Here is a 19,611-nt window from a genome sequence, read left to right as displayed (position 1 = left end):
ACCCGTGGGTTAATCTAATAAGACAAGCAATTATATCCAGCAAATAATGTAGGAATATATTCTAGGCACTTATGCATTAAACTATCTAATTCCTTTTTGATCTGTGGCAACTGGCTAATGGTCATTTGCAATTAAAAGGAATTTGGGTTAATTGGCCCGTGGACCTTTTCCTTCTCTCTGCAGTTCAGCTCACTAAAACCTTACTGATAATTCAGGTAAAGTCCTCTTAGCGAGTGTGATGCTTTTAAAGTAACTTTAGTTTATTGAACAGGGAGAGACAAAGGGAATGAACACATTGCAAGTGTTCATGGTGACAGTTTGGGGAGGATGGGGGCATTCGATCTGAACTTATACAGCCTCTATAACCTCCATCTCCTGGCTGTCTTTCTCCTCCTTCAGTTCCTGCATTGCACTGCAGCAGTGCAATATCAAGGACTGTGGGGTTTGGCGATGCAAACTAGCTTTTCCTTCTGCCTTGCCCAGAACTACTTATTGCTTCTTCTGCCTTCGTTCAGTGCCAATTAGTCAATCAAATTGATCTAAAGCCCTTTTTACAACAGGGTTGTCACAAAGTGTTTTTACAGATGCCCAGCCAATAACCCCAAAGAGCAAGTAACAAGAGTTAATGCACAGTGGCTAGGAAAAACGTCGTAGGGTCCAAAATTGGGAAGAAACCAAGAGAGAAACCGGACTCTGGGGAGTGGCCAGTCTTCTTCTGGCTGTGCTGGATGAAGTACATAACCTTACGGGCCAAGTCAATGTTTTTGCATAATCAGAAGACTAGCAGGTGTGCTGTGATCCGAGTCCTTAAACAGAATCCAAGTCCACAGCATAACCAGGTGGACAGGACTGGGACCAGACTGGGACAGTCATATGGGGTGTGGTCAGTGGCCACCGGAGACATCCGGCAGCAACCTGTTCAGCAACACAACCAGGATAACTTCAGGCAAGGACAGCTTCTAGTCATTTGAGCCAGGTAGATCTGAACATGATCCAAGTGCTCATGTCCTCATAAGGTCAAACAGGACACCGGGAAAGTTAGAAAGAGCGTTCCTAGAATTCTGACACTCCCTGGCCAGATCACACTTAATCATAGAACTTGCTGAAGAGGCGAGTCTTTAGTAGACACTTAAATGTTGAGACTGAGTCTGTCTTTCAAATTAAACGGCAGATCATTCCACGTTAGTGGTGCTCTGTGGGAAAAAACCCTGCCTCCAACAGTTTGTTTAGAAATTCTAGGTATAATTAGAAGGCCTGCATCTTGTGATCTTAGGTTACATTTAGGAATGTATGGCTTGACCAAATCAGAGAGGTAAGTAGGAGCAAGTCCATGTAGCACTTTGTAGGTGAACAATAGGACTTTAGGCAGTGTAAAGGTAGGCAGATCAAATTTTTACTTTCTAGTTAAGATTTTAGCAGTAGTGTTTAGCACTAATTTGAGTTTATTTACTGTCTTATTAGGGTAACTGGAGAGAGGAGCAGTACAGTAACAAATGCATTGGATTACAGTAGCATTTTCTGCATAATTCTTTGATAAAAAGTCCCTGATTTTTTAAATGTTCCAAAGATGGAAAAAAGCTGCTCTTGAAATAAATTGTATATGTTCATCGAGAGAAATCAGAGTCAAGGGTCATGCCAAGGTTTCTCACACGTGAAGATTCACTCTGAGATCAAACAATTGATCTCGTTGTTTCTTTGGTCCTAAAACAAGCATTTCATTTGTTTCTGAGTATATGAGTAGAACATTTTCAGTCATCCATTTCCTTATATCTAATACACATGCTTCCAAGGTAGGTAATTTTTGGGTTTCTCCATGTTTCATTGAAATGTACAGCTGTGTGTCATCCGCATAGCACCGAAAATAGGCACCAAAACATACATTTGAATTGTCAGAGGACAGGCCATCCACACATATGAGATTATATCTTTCTGATAAACAGGATCTAAACCAGGCAAGAATGTGTCCACGTAGCTCTACATGGGTTTTCAATCTCTCCAAAGAAGGGAGTGATCATTGGTTTCGAAAGCAGCATTAAGGTCTAGAAGAAATAGGATGAATGCAAGACCTTTGTCTGATGCTATTAAAAGGTCATTAACCACTTTCACAAGTGCAGTCTCAGTGCTTTGATTTGGTCTGAAACCAGACTGGAGCATTTCATTAAACATTGTCTTCAAGATGGCATTGAGTTCCAGGGAACCAGCAAAAAAGTTTTGAGAGGAACATGAAATTCAATATTGGCCGGTAATTGTTGAATCTTTTAGAAGAAGCTTTATTTCTGCAATTTTTAGTGTGTTCGGGACAAATCTGGAGGATAGGGAGCAATTTAATATGTTCCGCGTAGGTGGACCAAGCACATGATGTAGCCTGAGCAACTGTCTTTTTGAGGACTATGCTTATTCTTGGAATAGTTTGTTATTTGTTCTAAAGGTGGTGATATTTTTGTCAAAGAAGTTAATGTATTCATCACTGCTGAATTGAAGACCCACTTTTTTAGTATGGCTTCTTTGTTAACTTTGCCATAGTATCAAAAATATTGGTTAGAAAATTAGGTTGATCGAGCAGATGTATGCGCTTGTGGTATTGGACTATACTGCCTTTCCAAGCTAGCCTAAATACTTCCAACTTGGAGGAGCGCCATTTCCATCAAGGCTTTCTTCAGTGCTCTAGTATTGTCTGTGCACCAGGGAGCAAGCTTTTTGGTGTGTATTTCTTTCGTTTTCAGTGGTGCAACCGTATCTAAGGTATTACGCAAAGTTAAGGTCCTTGATTAGAGGGTTAACAGATTTATTTACTCTGTCGTCCTTGGTTTGGAGGAGCATCAGAAAAACCTGGAATATATACTAGGGCTTTTTAATGCTGTTAGACCTACAATATCTATTCCACGGGATAAGACAAAATCTAAGGTATGATTGTGGCAATGTGTAGGACCTGAGACATGTTGAAGAAAAACACTGAATCAATTATGGCTTTCAAATGCCTTTGGCGAGGGTCATTGGACTTATCCATATGAATATTGAAGTTGCCAAAAATGACAGTATTATCTGCCATAACTACAAAGTTTGATAAGAATTCTGGGAACTGATTGAGGAACACCGAGTATGGCCCTGGGGGCCTGTAGCTAGTAGCCATGAAAAATTATTGAATGGCTTGCATAACTTTCATGACTACAACCTCAAAAGAAAGAAACTCAGTGATGAGTGAGAATTGATATTTGGTGTCATAAATATTAGCAACAACCCCCTTTTGCGGGTGCACAGGGGATATGATCACTGATGTAGCCAGGAGGAGAAGCCTCATTTACGGCAGTAAATTCATCAGGCTTTAGGCAGGATTCACACAGGCCAATTATATCCAGTTTATTATCAGTGATTATTTCATTAACTATAATTGCCTTTGGAGCAAGGGATCTAACATTAGGTAGCCCCATTTTGAGATGCGGGTTGCTACACTCTTTTTTTTTTATACCTGACCGGAATGGATTTTTTTTTTATTCCTGTGAGATAGATCACTATGGTGAACACCACCTTGTTTATCTTTGGGCGACAGTAGTTGAGTCACAGTCTCAATTGAGAAAAATGTGCAAGCTACTCAAGCTATGCTATTGACAGACTCCATTATGATAGCAGGCTGACTAATAGTCTGTCGCCAGACCTGTACTCTATCTCATGGCAAGGCTACAGGAGTGAGACTCCTACAGGAGTGAGACACCTGTCTATGTTCTTTGATAACAGAAAAGCACTCCGACTTGGATGGTGTCCATCGCACTTCAGCAAGTCAGGCTTCGCCCTTTTCATGGTCAAGTCCCAAAAAGAGGCCCAGGTATCTATAAACTCTACTTCCTAGCTAATAAGTTGTGAGAGTCTGCTGTAGATCTCATCACTATCCCTAACTGAGAGTGGGACAGAGATAATTAGATGATGTCGACACTTCTTTCTATCTAATTTACACACTGATTCTATGTTTTGTTTCATACCACCCCCCACCCCCCCATAGACAATGTATTATGTCCGGTTTATTTTCTGTCAAGATTTGCCAATGACTAGGGTTTTCAGTTGGATAAGGCAACTGGTAGAAACTGCCTGCCGCAGGAGATGGGATCAAACCCCTCAGGAGATGGGATGGGCCTTAATTTCCGACTCCAATGGGGAAATTCGGTTGAACATCTCTGCCCGCTATAAAAATTACCCAAGTTTAGCAGGTCTGTAGTGTTTACCCATAGTTCAACGTGTGAAAGTTGTCTGAATGCAGGGACAGTGCCTGGGAGCTAACACCACTATTAGCATTTCTGCCTAGTGGCACCATAGACTGTAAAAAAAATGGACGACGCCCTTTCGCTCTTTTCCATTGGTGAAAACTGAAGCCGCCAGTGTCCCGATACGGCGCTGACATCTTGGACTTGCGTCTGCGCAGATAGCGATCTTGGGACCAGTTCTGCGCAGTAGTTATGCGCAGTAGCGAGCAGGAAGTAAAGCCATAAAGCCGCTAAATCAACGGCCCCACCCCTGTGCCCCGCCCTCACTCTCCCTCGCAGAATGCGCATACCATAATCAATAGCCTAACTTACATCATGTTTAACCTTAATTTAGAATAGGCCTAATACAAAAATAATTGGTAACTTCTAGCTAACGATCACCTGCTAGCTATTAACATGGCTATTAACGAGGCTTGTTGTCTTTTAGCTAACGTTAGCTAGCCCATTACATTTATTTACTAATTAAATAGCTTATAAATGTAACTTACCGAAACAAATTCAAAGATCGATTGGAAATGCCAGATCGGTTAGCACAATGTACTGCAGAACAACCCATTATGTCCGTGTGAAATTATATAAATTATAGAAATTTAGAGATTAAATGTAAAGTTCCAATCTCCTCAGTCCTCTGAAGATTCAGTGGCTCCTCGGCTCAGATAGCTGTCACACAGCTGTGAATCACGACGTCACACCACCGTTTTTAGAGCATTAAATAACTAACTAAAAACAAACTTATTTTAAAAACAAACTCTTGAATTTACATTAGCGTGATACAAACTACAGTAAATGACAGAAACCAGCTTCGGAAAAAAGATATTTGAAGGGTAATTAAATTGTTTAGTTGGTCTCGCGTCCCATTGAATAAAAGAATCGTTGCTGTCCAAAGTCCTCCTGGTTGTGTTGCAGATCAAGACAATACCTGACGATTCTAGCTGCCACTCTGCTGACCATTCCCCTGTGGGTTGTCCCTGTCCATCTGGTCATGCTTCTGACCTCGATAAAGTTGTATAGACTCTTGACAAAGCCCACATGCATTTATTAATTATTAGAACTTGTACTCACAGGAGTCCTGTTATGGAAAGAGTTGAATGACGAAAGTTGGATGAAGATAAAAATAACATGGTGGTAAATATGTAATTTAGCTAATTAGTTCATAATTTCATAATTTGGCCAGGTATGGAACAGTGAGCAGGGCATTGTACGTCAACAGCTAACAGGAAGCTGACTCCAAGACAAACCAATCAGTATGACTCAATGCTTTGATGATTCACCAGTCTACACCTCATATCTCCCCGTGGGCCTACAGATCGTCAGCCACTCCTCTGGGGCCTTTGTATATGTGCCCTGACGAGGTTCTAATGAGGAGGCAAATGTGCAGGTGATTAGCTAACTCTGCAAACTGCCTCCGGAATGTTCTGGCACCTGCTGGCATTTTCTCCTTGGGGCGTTGGTGCGATGCTAAGGTAGGTGAGGACACATTCACACCACAGTTAATAATGACATGCCCCGAGTAGCATTGTGGTGTAGCATGTCCTTGCCTCCCTGTACAAAGGCTAGGTGTTTGAATCCAGGTATGGCGAGATATGCCTTGAGGAAACAAGTCTTGATGTTCAACTATCCCACACCTGTCATTAAATTCTTGAGATGATCATAATCAGAAATGCATAGCTGTAGACATGAAAGTTTATTTTAACCGTTACATGAACAAAGTGCCTGTGATGTCCCCCTCCCACCAGTGACAAACTAATCACATCTGTGACCAAAGCATCAGTAACCATTTTTGATTTGATTCTAGAGGCACAAAAAATAAAAACGTGTTGCACTCTAACTAAGATTGCTGGAAGAGAGATGGTACAGGTGATTACCATTTTGCAATAAACAACACGTTGTCAAAACCATGCCAGAGTAAAGCCCAATTAACCCCTCCTGATTGTCCCCATAAATATCTGTAAATCTTGTCATTCTCTGCTATACAAAGTGATTTGTGGTTTGGCATAGCTACAGGACGAGGAGACAAGACATTTAAAATGTCCCTACACTTACCAAAGGAAGCCATTTACTCTCATTTTCCACGCTTCGAAATGGAGTTGAACCGGCGTCATCCTCTTTGCACTCAATAATATCAGTCTCCCACAGTATAGGGCGAGTGAGTTACTTTAGTAATTCACCTGCGGTTTTATCTCCTTTGTCCCCTCTTTTCACTCTGCCCTAGAGAGTGCATGGAACTTTGTAAGAAAATCAATAGTAATTGATTCTAGAGGGCTGGAGTAGGAAGTTGGAATTCACGGTAAGAGCTCTGGGAAGACGGAGACAGAGAGGCAGTCATGTAGGAGTGCAGGACCATGGGCTCAATATGCATGAGGCATCTCAGCTAAAGGTCAGCAACATGAACCTGTCTGTAGCTACAGATTATTAAAGAGGGTCATAGCAGTAGGCTCACAGTTACCAAGGGCCCACAGAGAAGCCAAGTAAAAAAAAAAAAAAAAAAAAAAAAAGACTGATGGATAATTCTTTGTGATTTTGGGGGGTGTAGCATACAACTCTGTGAAATCGGTATTCATGTTGATCAGCAGTATCTTCAAACATTGTAGATTTCTATTCAAATTATTACCTGTAGGTAATGAATGAATTTAACACAATTTGGAAGAGGATGGTAATTCTCTCTGAAGGCAACTTTTCTGTTTTCTCCCTCATCTCTACTTTCTGCTACGACACTTGTTTTGTCATACTTTCTTACACCCAGCACAGCCAGGAGAGGACTGACAACCTGGCTCATCTGCAGTTTTCTTCCTGGCTTCCAACCATACTAGAGAATTTTTCCTAGCCACTGTGCATCAATTTCTTGTTAAAGCCTCTCTTTCCTAATACTAGTCAGTCAGCCTATCACAATGTGACATTCAAAGCAAGACACCAGACATTTAAAAACGTCACCATGAAGAGTGAGGGACTTATCTGCTGTAATAGGGTCCAGCAGGTCAGAACGACTAACAGATACCATATTGATAGCTAAGACACTACTGTATCTGTTTGCTGCAGAAACATACCAGGCAGAAAGCATTGAACAACATGAGTGGTATACTCTACTTTTAAGTAGCAAAATCTTATTATGGTCCTATCTCAGGTTTGCTATTCTTATTAAGAATAGCAAACCTAAGATATACTTTGCATACAAATATACTTTCACTTTTAGAATGGACATTTTAGGAATATGGATTGGCGTTATGGATTAGTTTTATGATTAAGTGTTAGATTTAACATTACTTCATGTCATCTGGTCACTAAGTTAGGGTCAGGTGTTAATGTTGATGTTTAGGGGTTAAGGTACATTTTAGGTTTTGGGGTTAGGGATCAGTTTGAGTTGAAAGTTATGTTCTAGATGTAAATGTGTGGCTGTATTACTAGAGCTGTTACACAGAGGGCGCTACTAACATAGAGATTGTTGTGTACTACCACTACTGTAGGTACCGCTTTGAAAGAGGCTAGGTCAGGGTATACAGAGTCGGCAGCCGCTGCTTAGTGAGTTTTATGGTCGATCACAATTACTTGTATGACTGGTGGGATAATGTGTTGTATACTGAATTAAGATATTTCTACTATGCAGTCATCAGAATTCTTATATGTCCCAGCCAAGTTATTAACACATTTAAAACTCTGCTACTGGTAGTCCCCAGCATTGCCAATACTATGATATATATTTATATATGTACTATGATTCAAAAGTTTGGGGTCATTTAGAAATGTCCTTTTTTAAAGAAAAGCCAATTTATTGTGTATAACACAAAAACCAGTAACATCAAATGGATCAAAATACAGTGTAGACATTGTTCATGTTGTAAATGACTATTGTAGATGGAAATGGATTTTCAGAGGACATACTGTACATACTGCCCATTACCAGCAACCATCACGCTTGTGTTCCTATGGCATGTTGTGTTTGCTAATCCAAGTTTATAATTTTAAGGCTATGTGATCATTAAAAAAAATGTGCGGTTATATTTAAAGAACTGGCCTTCTTTATACTAGTTCAGTATCTGGAGAATCAGCATTTGTGGGTTTGATTACAGGCTAAAAGTGGACAGAAACAAATAACTTTCTTCTGAAACTTGTCAGTCTATTCTTGTTCTGAGAAATAAAGGCTATTCCATGCAAGAAATTGCCAAGAAATCAAACCTTATCATTGACAAGGTTAGAAATTATGATTTTTCATTGAAATATGAATTATGTCCTTCAAACTTTACTTTCATCAAATAATCCTCCGTTTGCAGCCATTACAGCCTTGCAGACCTTTGGCATTCTAGTTGTCATTTTGTTGAGGTAATCTGAAGAGATTTCACCCCATGCTTCCTGAAGCACGTCCCACAAGTTGGATTGGCTTAGTTTGAGCATTTCTTGCATATCATACAGTCAAGCTGCACCCACAACAGCTCAATAGGGTCGAGATCTACAGGTGAAATTATTTTCAGTAGTAAAGACAAACTAGGAGGGTACAATAGGTTTTATTAATATACCAAATAGAAACAATTGCATTCCAATAACTGCAGTGGTAAACTTTTAAATAAATGTATATGGCAAGGTCTGTCTTTTGTATTTATTGAACAAATTAATAAGTAGTGAGGATTTTAACATTGAGTCTTGGACAAATATAATACCATGTAGTATGAGTGCAAAAGTTAGTTTTACTACCTTAACTACCTAACTCTATAGATAAACAACATATCCCAGTTATCAACATTTGACACTGCATTTTCCTCTCAAAAGGGGAATAACAATACGATTGGAAGTACAGAGCGATATCTGGTTATATTTCTACCCTTCCCACTATTGAGATTTTGATATATTATTGTTATTTCAAAGTCTTATGTGAAGACGAAATGTTCTGTCATAGCAAAAATACAAAATATGCAAACCCCAATCTATTGTGGTATGCCATTTCACTTTCGTGCTACGTGTCCGCGGAGTCGGCCAAGAGCGAATGTGGCTGGATGGCTCTTACAAACAATAGATCCAGCGTTCAAGTCAGTCGAAACAATTATGCATTAGGATTTGTTCCAGATAGACAAACATACTGAAATGGCAGTCAACTGTGTTCAAAAAGAACTTTACATCATTCAAGACATTGATTCAAGATCCAAACACACATCCACCATGAATTGAAATGGACATCAAATGGTGTCTACGCATTTTTGACCAAGATAAATGTCAGCCAAAAACTGTTGACACGCCTCTATAAGAGAAAATAGAAACGTAACATTGGTGTATCTAAGAAACATGAAGCGGCACTACATTTAAACTAAGGGAGTAATGGTACCAAAAGTCACGGTTCGGTAGGTACGTATCTTAGATTTTAAGTCACGGTTCGGCACGATTTCAGTACAGTGGAAAAAATGACATGCAAAACTTAACATTTATTTTAATTTATTATGAATTTTTCCCCAACGGGAGACCTGAAGGATAAGGGATCGGGTCCTCAAAATCTGGCTTGTCGTTAGCGTTCTCCATATTCATATAGGCCTATGAGGCTGAACATGTGCTAAGCTGAATCTCAAATCGCATACATGCATACTATATAGTATGCCAGATAAGCATGCAAGAAGATTAGTATGTCCCAAATCGTAGTATGCAAAAAATACTATGCCAAAAGTTCCCGGATGGTCAACTATTTCTGGTGGACTTGCGAAGTATATATGCATCCGTGCATGCTTTTTGGGTAGACCACAACCCCCAGTAAAAGAGGGGTTTCCACGATTCTCTTGTCTTTTCACTTGACGAAAAATTCAGGTAACTTCACCTGTATTGATATTTATGTAATTCACTGAAAGAAAAACAAACCTTGCTGTGTCATGAAATGAAATAGCTTTCGCAGTGAAAAGTTGTCTTCAGTCTTGCTAGCAATTGGTCAATTCTTATGACTATTGCAAGTAGTAAGATACTAGTATCAATAGCTTGATACTAGCTATTAAAATGGCCAGTGGCAAAAGCCATACAGTTCATAGATGCTATTTGTAGAAAACAAATAAGAAATAAGAAACATTAGTCAGTTTAACACAATGCTTAATGGTGTCTAGTTAGATATTCAAACTTGGCGTGAAGTTAATGCGCAACAAAATGATATAATGTTGAGACACCATTTTATAACAAGGTAGTCCCTGTAGGTCCCAATACTGGCATACTAGCTTACAAAACAGTACATACTTCACCATCATCCGCGAAGTACAGTTGTGCTCAAATGTTTGCATACCCTTGGAGAATTGGTAATATACACTCACCTAAAGGATTATTAGGAACACCTGTTCAATTTCTCATTAATGCAATGATCTAATCAACCAATCACATGGCAGTTGCTTCAATGCATTTAGGGGTGTGGTCCTGGCCAAGACAATCTCCTGAAATCCAAACTGAATGTCAGAATGGGAAAGAAAGGTGATTTAAGCAATTTTGAGCGTGGCTTGGTTGTTGGTGCCAGACGGGCCGGTCTGAGTATTTCACAATCTGCTCAGTTACTGGGATTTTCACGCACAACCATTTCTAGGGTTTACAAAGAATGGTGTGAAAAGGGAAAAACATCCAGTATGCAGCCGTCCTGTGGGCGAAAATGCCTTGTTGATGCTAGAGGTCAGAGGAGAATGGGCCGACTGATTCAAGCTGATAGAAGAGCAACTTTGACTGAAATAACCACTCGTTACAACCGAGGTTTGCAGCAGAGCATTTGTGAAGCCACAACACACACCCACTTGTTGTGGGTTCATAAGTTGTTGCAATAAATCAATAAGGCCAAAAATGCAAATTGTATGAAAATCATGAAAATGGGAGAGGATCAAATTTGGTTAAAAAAAATTGGCAAGCTATTACAAGCTACAATCAGGCCAACACTAGCGTGCTGTGATAAAACTCTGTTTCCAAAAAAGTTGGGATGCTGTGTAAAATGTAAAGAAAAACTGAATTTAATGATTTGCAAATCATTTAAACCCTATAATTTATAGAAAATAGTACAAAGAGAACATATCACATGAGAAATGTTATTGTGTCTTGAAAAATATATAGTGAGGGAAAATATGACTTGATACCCTGCAGACTTTGTACGTTTGCCCACTGACAAATAAATTATTTTAATGGTAGGTTTATTTGAACAGTACATTTTTATAAATTGATTTGCATTTTAATGAGTGAAATAAGTATTCGACCCCTCTGCAAAACATGACTTAGTACTTGGTGGCAAAACCCTTTTTGGCGATCACAGAGTTCAGACGTTTTCTTGTAGTTGGCCCAGACTGTATGCCCACTTTAAAATACTCGGATAACATATCCCGGAAGGCCTCCTTCTTCAGTCGGACGGCTTCCCTGACCACTGGTGTCCACCAGGGTGTTCGAGGGTTACCGCCCCTTGATGCACCTAATACCTTTAGACCACAGCTCCCCGCCGCAGCTTCGGCAATGGAGGTTTTGAACATCGACCACTCAGGTTCAATGCCCCCAACCTCCACAGGGATGCCAGAAAAGGTGTGAGTGAAAGATCTTTCGGACAGGGGCCTCCTCCAGTAGTTCCCAGTTCACCTGCTCTACCTATTTGGGTTTTTCCGGTCTGTCCAGAGTCTTCCCCCACCCCTTGATCCAACTCACCACCAGATGGTGATCGGTTGACAGGGTCTCCAAGAAGGCCAAATACTCTGAACTGCTGTTCGGGGCATATGCACAAACAACAGTCAGAGATTACCCCCCCCCCCAACCCGTAGGCGTAGGGAGGCGACCCTCTCATCCACTGGGGTAAACTTCAACATAGCGGCACTCAGCCTGGGGCTTGTGAGTATCCCAACCCCCGCCCGGCGCCTCACACCCTGGGCAACTCCAGAGAAGAATAAGGTCCATCCCCTATCCAGGAGTACGGTTCCAGAACCGAGACTGTGAGTGGAGGTAAGCCCCACCAGATCTAACTGATAGCGCTCCACCTCCCTCACAAGTTCCGGCTCCTTCCCCCACAGAGAGGTGACGTTCCACGTCCCCAGAGCCAGCCCCTGTTGCCCGGGTCTGGTCCATCGAGGCCCCTGGCCTTCACTGCCACCCATATGGCAGCGCACCTGACCCCAGCGGTTCCTCCCATGAGTGGTGGGCCCATAGGATGGAGAGGGGGGTGCCACGTTGCTTTTTCGGGCTATGCCCAACCGGGCTCCGTGGCAAACCCAGCCACCAGGCGCTCGCTGGCAAGCCCTCCCTCCGGGCCTGGCTCCAGATGGGGGCCCCGGGCTTCCTCCGGGCAGGGTAACTCCTCCTCTTCCTCATTTATACATGGAGTATTTTTTTATGATTTTAACGATTTTCTAATGCCACCATGAAACCTTCTCTGAAGGTAGTTTCAAACTGCCACTGTACCAGCATTTCTTAGTCTGTTAAGATATGCCCTGTTTGAAGCAGAACTAACATCCATCACTAGGCAACCAGAACTGTTAATCAAATAATCTCAAACTTGCATTAGCACAGCCTACCTGTCTGTTGCCTGGGTGCAGACCACTCTCTCCTAAAACAGTTTATTGCCATTTATTTATAATATGACTTATATAACATGACAAAATATTTAGTAGAAATAAAATGCATCTTACTACCATTTTAATCAAAAGGAATAAAAACAACACAGCACATCTGCAACATTTATAGTTATCAAGGAAAAAAATACAGAAAGAAAATGGGTGCTGGAGCAGAATTCTCTTGTCTGAAAGAATACAGCTGCTTCTGATGCACCACTTTTTTTAATTGTCTGAAAGGTTTCAGTTGGTGCAATCGATGCATTGCTGTAGTGGCATTGTATGTCTGAAAAAGGTATTGATATATTTGGACAGAAGTGCTTTAGAAACCTCAGTATCCTTTCTTTCTGTTAAAAGGTAGACATCCACATGTATTATTACCTGGATCTAACACTGTAAAAGGATTTGGGAAAGTCATGTAAAAAAATAATAATAATAATAATAAAAAGTCACTTCTGGTCTTAATGTTTTACATTAACACAAGCAATGCTGCCCTCAAAAGCACAGAGGTCCAGGTTGCTGATTTGCTAGCCATCTGAATCCGATTGGAGGGGTGAATGTGGGAGTTTAATATAAACTCTGACGATCTGATTGAAAACAATTAACAATCAGAATTTACAATGAAATTTAAATTTAAAATGTCTCATAGGCATGAAAATGATTAGCTTAAGGTTAAAAGAACGAGTGTGGGCCATAGTATTCCAAAGCAGTTATATCAGGTTCTGAATAACCCCATAGTATTTCTAGGAGTAGGCAAAAGTGGGTCTGATAACTACTGTTTTTACAACACATTTTTGAGGTTACATAGTCAGAATGTTTCTGCATAACAGCCTTATGTAAAGAAATGTAACAACACTTGGATGTTCTAGTGGTCAGGAATCCCAGCCATCCGAAGCTGTACCACGTCACAACACACTGATTAGCTCAAATAGATTAAGGAATTCAATTCCACAGATTTACTTTTAACAAGGCACACCTGTTAATTGAAATACATTGAAAAGGTGTCATCGAAGCAAAGGGTGGCTACTTTGGACAATCTAAAATCTAAATGTTGATTTGGTTACTCCATGATGTCGTCACTATTATACTACAATGTGAAAAATATTAAAATACGCTTGAATGAGTAGGTGTTTCCAAACTTTTAGACTGGTTCTGTAAATGTCTGAGAAAATGAGCACTAAACACAAAACAGAAAAAATAAATCAAAAAAGCTATGACCCTTATGGTTTTTGTGCTGATTATCCCCATATATAGGATTACAAGAGAAATATACAGTTCTAAAACTACCTCAAATAAATGGGGATACAATTTCTACTGACAATAGCCCTATATTTACTAATAATACCATTGATATAAGTGGCGTTTCCATCCCTATGACAGAAGGATGTGTTAAATAAGGTTACATGTTTCCTACCAATAAAAGCCCTGTCATCATTACCTGCAAAAGTTCATGGACGGAGGTGGGCATCAATTCACAATTGGAAGAGATATTTCAATTTTCTGTCAAAATGACTCACTTAGCCTTGCAAGTGTTAATCTATCGATGTCTTTTACTGTACCTTGCTAGTACTTCAGCTGTGAACTGCTGGGTGAGCGTCACTTGCCATTAGTTGTCTGCTGATAGGTGAACTACAGTTATGGAACGCTTTGTCATTGTTTTGATTTTCATGGCCTTAGGTTAATAGTGCGGAAGCCTCTCAAGTTGTTTTAGTGACTGTTGTAAGTGACATTCTAATGAAAGAAAACAGTTGTGCTGAATTGTTCTGCCTTCAAGAAGGAAAAAGAGGAAGGCCCACATTGGATATCTTACATTGTTATTACTAGTATTATACAAAACAAATATGATGTGAGTGTTTTCTCATATTCCGAGAGTTTCTGGTCGTCATGGTGATTGGTGGTGGCCTCCCCATCCTGCCTCTCAACAGATGACTTTGTCAGCTACTTTGAAGAAAAGGTTGAACTTCAAGATGGAATCCAACACATGATACCGCTGACGTCAAAACCTTGTCTCTCCTATCCAGAACACTTGCTGTCTCTGACTCTCCTGTATTCACTCGCAACATTTATCTTTGATCTGCTCAAACTGACTCTCATTGTTCTCAGTCCTAGATCCGCTGCTTTCAACAATGTGAAACATCAGATCTTCCTCACCACCTTCTCAGGGCTGGGTATCCCAGGCACTACACACTCTTTGATGACATTCTACCTGTCAGGCCACTTCTACCAGGCAACATGGGGAAGATATATATTTATCTTACTGGCTCTTGCTACTGGTGTCTCCCAAGGCTCATTTCTAAGCCTTCTCCTCTTTGTTCACCAAGTCACTTGACTCTATCATATTCTTACATGGTCTGCTACTTGACATCGCCGCTTGGAAGGTTGCGAGGGGCTTCCTGCTTCTCTGCCACTTAACCAGCATGAAACAGCCCTCTCCAAATTCTTTCATGTTGCCCCACTTCTCTGCACACTACTAGCTTCCAGGTGAAGCTTGAATCCACTACAACATGTTGCTTTCCTACAGAGCAGCAAGGGCTGCTTATTCAAGTCCTCCATTGTTATCCAAACTCTTCCTACTCTTCCCTCTTCCTTGGTCTTTTGGCTGTCCCACTGCAACTGGGACTGCCCAGTCAAAGCCATTGGGCTGTCCCACTGCAACAGCCCAGTCAAAGCCATTAACTGTCCTGGCACTCATAAAAGCAAGGACAGCAGAATCCCTGCTATTTCAAGAAAAAGCCTGAAACTCTACCTTTTTAAATAGCCTTTAATATATCCCCACAGCCACCCACATCGTATTTTTGTGAACTAATACAAATAATAATAATAAAAATAATATCTGATTAGTTCTGCCTTCTGACTTTTCTGACAGCTACTTCATTATTGAGGTATACTTACTACCAGGGTTTTGTGTAATTTTCCCATCTAGCTGTTAGTATGAATGCACCCTCTACTGTAAGTTGCTCAAAATAAACGTGTCTTCGAAATGATGTAAACCAACAAGGCAATGTGACTTCAGCATGGTGCAGCCCACATCTAAACCTCTCAGAAACTGTAGAGCACCTGACAGAGAGACACCACACTAGCAAAATAAACATTTAATACCTGTGGGAAAATGTGTCTTTCCTCAGTTTACTTTGCAGATTTTGATAATGCCCTATCATTTCCTTCTCAAAGTGTACCGGATGTTATCTGAAAAAACATACACACAAAGACTAACCCAACACATAGACAAATACATAGTGTTTGTTACAGATTACAGATCTGCACCTTCCAAAGCATGGACTGATTTTAATATAGATGTGCAGACACATGAACAAACCAAATAAAAATGCCAAAGTGTTCAGTTCAAGAGGTTAGTTTTCTTAGAAATGTCACACTTTAAATATTTGAATGAATTTATGGTAATCATATATTTCATACAAAAGAAATATCTAAGAATAAGCTTCAACCTGAAAGTTTCTCATATTTGAGTGTATATTCAAGTTGTAATTTTAGTTATTATTTTAGATGACTGTATGATCCTTGTGTTATTATAATCCCTGTGTTATAATTTAATGAAAACTCCAACAAACTGTACATCTTTTAAAGTCAACCCTTTTTTCCTTTTTTTTAAAGCATTTCTGGGACCTCTTCACTTTCCTTGTTGCACTCTAGCAACTCATTTCAGTTCAATCAAGATAGAAGACAGAAAAATATGTTCAGTCCGGTGCAGACTTCTTGGCAGCAGTTTAAAATCCAGCATGGTGTTGGATGTGCTTCAGAGGAGTCATCTTGTGGCAATGACTGTCCTATGTCCACTGGGAGCTGCTGCAATGAAGAAAGGCCTTAATAAAAAAATTGATATCATGAAATTGAGGAGAAAAACTTAAAGTAACGTACACAATTTTTCTCCACCTCTTTTGGCTTTTAAAGTGATTTACTTACAAAGCCCTTGTTGGCTGACGGAGTTGTCAAGACCTCTCACCAAGATACATAGTCATTGATCTATTACTGTAAGATCAACTCAGTGATGTCTCATGATTTAATGAGGATATGTTGGTGTCTTTTCTACTGAGGCTCCATTTTTAGAATACCAGTAGGGTCGAGTAATCTGTTTACAAAAATAATTACATAATGCATCAAGAATCTCAAAGAGGGACTTGCCTGACCTTAACTTAATGTTATCCAATATGGTTATTTGGTTCCAAAAACCTCAGACTTGAGTGTGAATTGGATAGTTATCTGAAGGGTATAAATAAAACCATGAAGGTTCTAACTACGAAAACGTGCGGACCTAATAATAATTGACAAGCTAAAGACTCTGGGAGGTGTGCTATTTCAGTGCCAGTTCTGATATACATCCCCACCATGGTTTATGAGCATCCCAATACATCTACAAAATCAACTGTAGACTTGCCCAAAACAAGCCAACTCCTTTTAGTTAAACCCTCCCCATGCACATCTGGAGGTCAAGCATTTTAATCAGCCTGGCTGGATATCTGTATTCTATATCTGCTTTGATGTTTTGGGGGTAATTCATCTTAATAAGGACACCTTGAGATTCCAACTTTGAAGCACTTTTAGAAAACCCAAAGTGTGCAGAATTCAATAACGTAACTGCTCTAGGAAATGGGAGATGGAATCACTTTATACAGACAGCCTGGGCCTCCAAAGGTTTAACAATCTCGCCACTCTGGGATTCTGTGGCTCACATTTAGGGGGAATTCTAAAATTACAGCCGTCACAGGGAAGGGGAAATAACTGTGATACAGTAATACCTTTATCCATTTGACAGGTAATAATAATGCAACCGAGACAAAGAATTACAAATACATTAGCTCATTCTCCTAAACCCTGAGAAATATTAACACAATTATTCATTCTTAAATAAACAGGAGGAGGGCATCTGGCTTAATATTTGTATTAGCCACTGTACTCCTGAAGTAATGTATCACGATTAAGAAAACCCATGGCGGCAATAAGGAAGTTATTATAAAATATAGCGTTCCATTCCTCTTGCTTAAAAAAAAAGAAGGTTTAAGTTTCTTTCTGGAAACCATGACCAGAAAACATTGAAATTACACTTGATTCTTTCTATTCCTTTTTCATTACCTACAATATATTTGTTGTACCCACTGCAGCTGTCAGTGTAAAGAAAAATATAAAGCTAACCTTCCTCCTCTCTACACTTGCCTACTTACATTCTGTCTAACATCACTGCAGTGATACAGTGGGGAGAACAAGTATTTAATATACTGCAGATTTTGCAGGTTTTCCAACTTTCAAAGCATGTAGAGGTCTGTATCATAGGTACACTTCAACCTGTGAGAAACTAAAAAGAAAATCCAGAAAATCACATGGTATGATTTTTAAGTAATTCATTTGCATGTTATTGCATGACATATGTATTTGATACATCAGAAAAGCAGAACTTAATATTTGGTACAGAAACCTTTGTTGGCAATTACAGAGATCATACGTTTCCTGTAGTTCTTGACCAGGTTTGCACACACTGCAGCAGGGATTTTGGCCCATTCCTCCATACAGACCTTCTCCAGATCCTTCAGGTTTCTGGGCTGTCGCTGGGCAATACGGACTTTCAGCTCCCTCCAAAGATTTTCTATTGGGTTCAGGTCTGGAGAATGGCTAGGCCACTCCAGGACCTTGAGATGCTTCTTACGGAGACACTCCTTAGTTGCCCTGGCTGTGTATTTCGGGTCGTTGTCATGCTGGAGGACCCAGCCACTTACTCTACTGTTCAAATGTTTGGGATCGCTGATTTTCAATAAACTACATCGGCGTAGAGGCTCATTATAAGCAACTATCACTCCTGTGTTCCTATGGCTTGTTGTTTGCTAATCCAAGTTTATCATTTTAAAAGACTATCTGATCATTAAACCCTTTATGATTATGTTAGCACCACTGAAAACTTGTTAACAAAGCAATAAAACTGGCCTTCTTTAAACTAGTTCATTATCTTCAGCATCAGCTTTTGTGGGTTTGATTACAGGCTCAAAAAGACCTTTCTTCAGAAAGTCATCAGCCTTTGATTACAGGCTCAAAAAGACCTTTCTTCAGAAAGAACCTCAGGAAGGCTATTCCATGCAAAAATTGCCAAGCAAAGATTTTGTACAACGATGTGTACCACTCCCTTCAAAGAACAGCAATAACTGTCTCTAACCAGAATAGAAAGAGCAGGGGGAGGTCCTGGTGCACAACTGAGGAAGAGGACAAATACATTAGTGTCTAGTTAGAGAAACACCTCAACTGACAACTGGGAGAGCTCTTCCTAAGTCCAGTGTCTGTGTTTCTTTGCCCATCTTAATCTTTTCTTTTTACTGTCCAGTCAGAGATATGGCTTTTTCTTTGCAACTCTACAAGGCTAGCATCCCGGGGTCACCTCTTCACTGTTGACATTGAGACTGGTGTTTTGTGAGTACTATTCATTTTGTGTGTACTATTTATTGAGTAAACATTTATTTAATGTGGCCTAGGCTGGTGGTCCAGCCATGTAAGTCACATCAACATATATTGGTTTAGCATGGGTTTGTATCTGGTCCACTGCTCTCTCAACTATCTTTCCTTACTGTCCTGTCATGTAATATAGTTGTTACCTTAATCCAACCTGGCCCAGATTATGTTGTCATGTGAAAACAGAACTTTTTGTCAGAGGTGCAGAACGTGAAGTGCAAAATGTTCAGTACTCTATCACACATTTGCATCATAAACATCAGCTGCAGCAGCCTTGGCTAGTAAATTGGTAATTTAATAGATCTGTCACTAAGAGGCATTTCTCATTACTTTTATGAAGATGCAGCTGCTTGCTTGCTGCAGCACAACAAGGAGGAACAAGAGGAAGTGACCTGTAG

The sequence above is a fragment of the Esox lucius genome, chromosome 11 (genome assembly GCF_011004845.1).
Source record: "Esox lucius isolate fEsoLuc1 chromosome 11, fEsoLuc1.pri, whole genome shotgun sequence".
Taxonomy (NCBI): domain Eukaryota; kingdom Metazoa; phylum Chordata; class Actinopteri; order Esociformes; family Esocidae; genus Esox; species Esox lucius.
The sequence above is the reverse complement of the archived record's forward strand: the minus strand, read 5'-3'. Positions refer to the sequence as shown.